This window comes from Bos taurus, chromosome 11, assembly GCF_002263795.3.
Source record: "Bos taurus isolate L1 Dominette 01449 registration number 42190680 breed Hereford chromosome 11, ARS-UCD2.0, whole genome shotgun sequence".
Taxonomy (NCBI): Eukaryota; Metazoa; Chordata; class Mammalia; order Artiodactyla; family Bovidae; genus Bos; species Bos taurus.
Window position 1 is genome coordinate 39,373,513 of NC_037338.1, and position 6,000 is coordinate 39,379,512.

Consider the following 6,000-nt stretch of genomic DNA (forward strand, 5'->3'; position numbering starts at 1 on the left):
TATTTACCCGCAAGCCTATTCATCATCAAATGCCCACTTGGTATACTTTCCATCATTAATCACTGATAATGGGTTCTGAATGCCAAAAGCAGAATAACTGAAGTTAGATGTCTGATATCTTGATAGCATGTGGTAAGATAACATCTTACTGATAAATGGAATAACAGAGTTTGGTAGGTCAACACAGAAGATATAATGTGCTATATTCAATGAAGTGCCAAACATCACTAGGGCAGTCTTGCCAATATTTGAGCCAGATATGTTGGAGATTAGGATGAACAGCTTTCCAGGAACATGTACAGGATGAAAGGATGGGAAACAGCCTCTCAAGTTAACCTGCAACTGTGACTATGGATCAACACTGTAGGAGACGGTTTACTGTCACCGGAAATCACTGCCAGTAGTCTTCAATGCTTTAAACGTGCTCTAGTAGACAACTGAAATACTTTGTTATAAGCTTTTCCAATTGAGCTCTTTTTCTGCATGCCATCTTAGAGGAGGTCGCATCAGCTTGTTCTGGTATATAGAATCACACAGTGGCTAGGAACTTGGCCTCTGAAGTCAGACAACCCTTAGATCAAATACCAATTCTATCAGATCATACTTAGATAAACTTTTAATTGGTTATGTGACATTTCTAAGCCCGAATCTCCTCATATGCAAAGAGGATAAAACAAACATAGCTATTTAAATGTAAAGGTCAAATATGATAACATACACAAAGTGACTAAGCCAGAACCTGGCACAGTAAGTGCTCAGTTAAGTGTTAGATTTAAAACAAATGAAAATTGCCCTCAGGTACTCTGAATTTTTAGGTCCAGTTATTATGGGCACTGATGTACCTGCTGACCACATGAAGAGCTTCTGTTGGAGTAAGCCTAGTGGATCCTGGGGCTGAGCTTTTGGCTCACTACAATTATTCTAGGCCAGCTCACACTGGATGTGATAGTAAGAATTCCCTTCTCCACTGTTGCTTCCAGAGCCAATTTCTAAGTAGATGTGACTTTGAGGGCCACCAAGTTCACACATTTGAACTGGAGCACCCAAATTCCTGCTCCTAGCTCTACATTTGGCCTGGGGCAGGGTGAGACAGTAAACTAAGACTTTAGCAACTAGAAAACAGAGGCTACCTACAACATTTAGAAACAGATCTCTCTTTAAAGTGAATGTTTATTGGGAAGGTCAAGTCCAGTGAATTTACAATGATTTGCTATTATATCATGATGAAGCTTAAAACCCTAGAAGTCATAATCATCTTTGCATCATACACATTGCTTATCATTTTCAGGAGGTCTAGACTGGCTCTGAAAAATGGTTCATTTTGCTGAGTTTCATACCACTAGGTCCAGGAATGGAACCTAAAACTTCTGGTAGAGCTCTACATAAAAAGGTGATCATTCTAATATCAATGTTAGTGCTTTATTTCTTGAGCTTTGGCCATTACTTGAAGACAAGCAAAAGTTCAAAAGTCTATAGAGATCAGATTGTTTCCAATTCTTTCTCTCAGACTAATAGGAATCTGAGGTAAAGAAGTTCTAGCCTGGGGGACTCTAGGAGTTGTACTGAACAAGCTGATTTAGGTAGATTGAATGGCAAAAATTGAAAAGCCTAAGTACAATATTCAAATGAATCACCAATTCAAAGAGGTCAGAGAGCAAGAATTCATGCATGACTTAAAGGGTGGAAATCAGAAGAGAGTGAAGGTTTTTTGATAAAGAAGGGAGATGTTAAGGGACCTGAGCAGCATGAACATGATGTTTCACACATCATAAAACTAAATGAGAGTTTAATTTCCAGCATGTAATAACATAGGCAGGAAATAATGGTCAGAGAATTAAGAATGTAGAATTGTGCTAAAGAGTTATGTGAAAAATTCCTTTTAATGAGGGGGTTCAATCCTCACATCCATGTTCTCTAGTCAATCTTACCATGTCCCTGATGACTTTATTTCACACTAAAGAAGCTTAGTGTGAAAGTCAAAACAAGTTTCCCATTACTGCCCAAAGTTTTCCTTTTCCAAAAGTCCCTGCATCTCCTTACCATGCATGGCAAATTTGAATTGCAGAAAATAATTTCCATTAGCACTACCAATTGTTGCAAAATGTCACAAGATGTGTGAAAAAACCACACGGTTGGGAATTCGACACACATCATCATTCTTGATGAACCAACTCATTTTTGTCACTGTAGCACAAATATTGGAGTACAATCACAGTATTCTGTCAAGGCAAGGGAATAGAGTAGATGAAATGCCAATTTAGCTAGAGATCAGTACTAACAACAAGTGCTGATTCAGCACACAAGAAGCTGTTCTACAATTAATTCAGGAAAAGAGAGAACTACTCTTTTCTGTAGTAAATGTATTTCTAGTCCATTAAACTATAACATAATGCTGGATAAAACTGCCTCACAATGATTCTACTACTGGATTGACTTAAAATACCAAAATCATCCACTTAGACGCAAATTTCCCTATTTCTATAACAGAAAGGTAACTGAAAGTTCCAAACATTATTCACAGTTAACATTCAGCTCTTAGAGAATGTTTTTTGTTGAAAGTTCAAAACAAGATAGAAGCGTCCAAAGCATTTTATCTTTTAAACATCAGTCTCCAGAACAAAAAGTCATTGAATTCCTGAAATATTTTTCAGCAAAAAATGGACTAGAATTTGCAATACATATTGAAATGCTTTAATGTATGATACAATACTCACAAACATGGAAATTATGCCTAATAAAAATCAGTGGGGATTTTTTGAAATTACATATAAAAGGATATATTTTCATAATCAGAAGCATATTTTTATATTCAAAGAAATTCAGAATATGCAGACTGGACATGGATTTCTAACGTAGTATCTTCCAATTTGGGGGATGTAATATAAATGATCAGCTATTTTTGGAAAAAACGAATGTGCATCCATTTCAGATCTGCTGTCCATTTAAATAGCATATGACAAACAGGCTGGGAACACACTGGAAGGAGCAGAGCAAATAAAAATAAATGTGCTATAAAAATATACTTCTCATAAATGTCCATTTTAAACACCTAAGGATATTAAAATCCAGATTCTGATTTGGTAGGTCTGAGATTCTACATACATCAAGGCTACCACGTGGTATCTATGCTGTTAGTCTGGGGAACAGTCCTTGAAAAACTGTTACGAAGAAATACAAAAGTAAATGTGCATCATACAGAGAGGAGCTTGCTTTTTCAGATCTCTCTGTGAAGTCCCTCTTTGTCTGAACTGTGTGATATCAATGGTTTTTAACTTGGCTGCACGTTAGAATTACCTGGCGAGTTTTCAAAACCCCTGCGGTCCAGGTCACATCCCAAATCAACTAAAGCAGAATCTTGAGGGCTGATGCCTAGCATCAGTGGTTGTTGAGGGTCCCCAGGGGATTCGAATGTGTAACAAGAGTGAGAAACAATTGCTTAATCACTTAGATTGACTTTTAGTGACATTAACAAACAAAATTTAAGCTCATCTCTTCTTAACTTTAGCTCAGTAACCAAGTACTTGAACAGATGTCATGACTGCTACAAATATCAACACAGGAAAATCAAGCAAAATCCTTAGCTGTTTTGATCCTTTTCCACTGTAGGTTTTTTTTTTTTTTTTTTATGATTAAGCAAAGAACTTCCAGGTTTTATTTTTTGAACATTTAACAAGAAAACATTCAACCAAATTAAAAAAAAATTAGGATGGATTAATTTACAATAAAATAGTCAACTTAAAATACCAGCCTTTCTGGTGCACTGGGATGACCCAGAGGGATGGTACAGGGAGGGAGGTGGGAGGGGGGTTCAGGATGGGGAACATGTGTACGCCCGTGGCGGATTCATGTTGATGTGTGGTAGAACCAATACAATATTGTAAAGTAATTAGCCTCCAATTAAAATAAATAAATTTAAATTAAAAAAATTAAAAAAAAAATACCAGCCTTTTCATTTAGGGCCAAGGAGGCCAATAGTTTCTGTTTGAACAGCAGAACTGCATAATAGACATGTTTACCTTTATTTGATGGCACAGAAATATAAAAGTCATACAACTTTCATTGACCTCCTCCCTTCCCCCTAGAGAGTTCATACAATTGCTACTTAGGTCAGTACTCAGCCCTTTAAAAATTATCAGTTATCTTTTGAAATATATCTACAATTACTCTGATAATGAGAACACTTTTAAAAACAATTCTTTTAAGAAACACCTTAAAATAATGTTGTGGCACATTAGGTTTCTTAAAGAAACAGCAAAAATAAAAAATAATGTTTAAGAATTATAGTCCCTTGTTTATAGAAACCATCCAAATAAAATAGTTTCTCTAATTAGTTATCCTTGCTTATAATTTATCCACTGTAGTTCTTTAGGCAACTTTGTGAGGATTTCTTAGAGTAAAGTCCATAGATGTCCTCTTATCTATTAGTTGGATGCACATTTTGCTGGTCTTATTTCACTACAGTTTTAAGGAAAGAAAAGCACAACTTTCTGAATATATGTTATCTTTAATTCACAGTGGCACACATTGATTGATAATTCTTCGTGAATCCCAACTTCAGCTTCATACTGAATATGGAAACAGCTTCAATCTCCTCATTATTGCAGAGAACTAATACTTTGTATATGGGGATTCCCAAGCGGTTCAATGGTAAAGACTATGTCTACTAATGCAGGAGATGTGGGTTTGATCCCTGGGTCTGGAAGATCTCCTGGAGAAGGAAATGCCAATCTACTCCAGGATTCTTACCTGGGAAATCCCATAGACAGAAGAGTCTTGAAAGGCTATAGTCCTTGGGATTGCAAAAGAGTCAAACATGACTTAGTGACTAAACAACAACAATACTTTATATAACATTTTTAAAGAAAAAAGATGCTGATAGCAGCCACAGCAAATGAAAACAAGATTAACTTTCAGTTAATCTGGTGGTCAATATCTTGATCTCAAGTAACAGAACCATGGAAATAAACTTTGGTTAGGCTTAAATTCTCTACACCACAGAACATTATCACAATAAAAACTCATTATGGATCTGAAACATTTTACATACTAATGCACATTTCTCCATAAATGTGCAGGATAATTAAAAAGCAAAGGTAATCTTGACTAGTGGCATCTCCAACACAAATTCCTAAACGTCTACATAGCAACCACAGGTCAAAATCCTTTCTAATATCGATTGTACCAAAGAAATCTTCCCATATCCTCAGTATCTGGTCTCTTATTTCTTTCAAATTAAAATTTTAATCATGTCTTTATTCCTTCATTCACTATTCCTTTATTCAACTAATTAAATGCTAGTGTACTGTGCTACACTCTGGATATAAGGCGTAGTGAGCAAAACCAGATAAAGTCCCTGGTTTTGTTAGAGTTTATAAAACAGAAGGGAAGATAGACATCCCTTAAAAAATTACAGCATCATAAACTACTACATATAAAATAGATAAGCAATGTGGATTTTGTAAGAACTTAAAATGGACTATAATCTGCAAGAATACTGAATCATTATTCTACATGTTAAACTAGCACAACATTGCAAAGGAACTACACTTGATTTTTCAAAAAGAAATGTATGAATCATATCCCCTTTATGGGTCACTGCCTTGTCGTGCTGAAGGGGCTTGTGTAACTCAATGAGACTATGAGCCATGCTGTGTAGGACCATCCAAGATGGACGGCCCATAGCGGAGAGTTCTGACAAAAAGTGATACACTGGAGGAAGTAATGACAAACCACCCCAGTATACTTGCCGTGAGAACTTCTTAAACTGTATAAAAAGACAAAAAGATATGACATCAAAAGATGAGTCCCGCAGGTCTTGACACCACTATTCAAGATTATCTTTGCTTTTTAATTATCCTGCACATTTATAAAGAAATTTGCAATAGTATGTAAAATGTTTCAGAACCATAATGAGTTTTTACTGTGATAATGTCTGTGATGTGGAGAATTTATATGGCAATGGGTGGATTTAATTCAGATGACCATTATATCTACTACTAT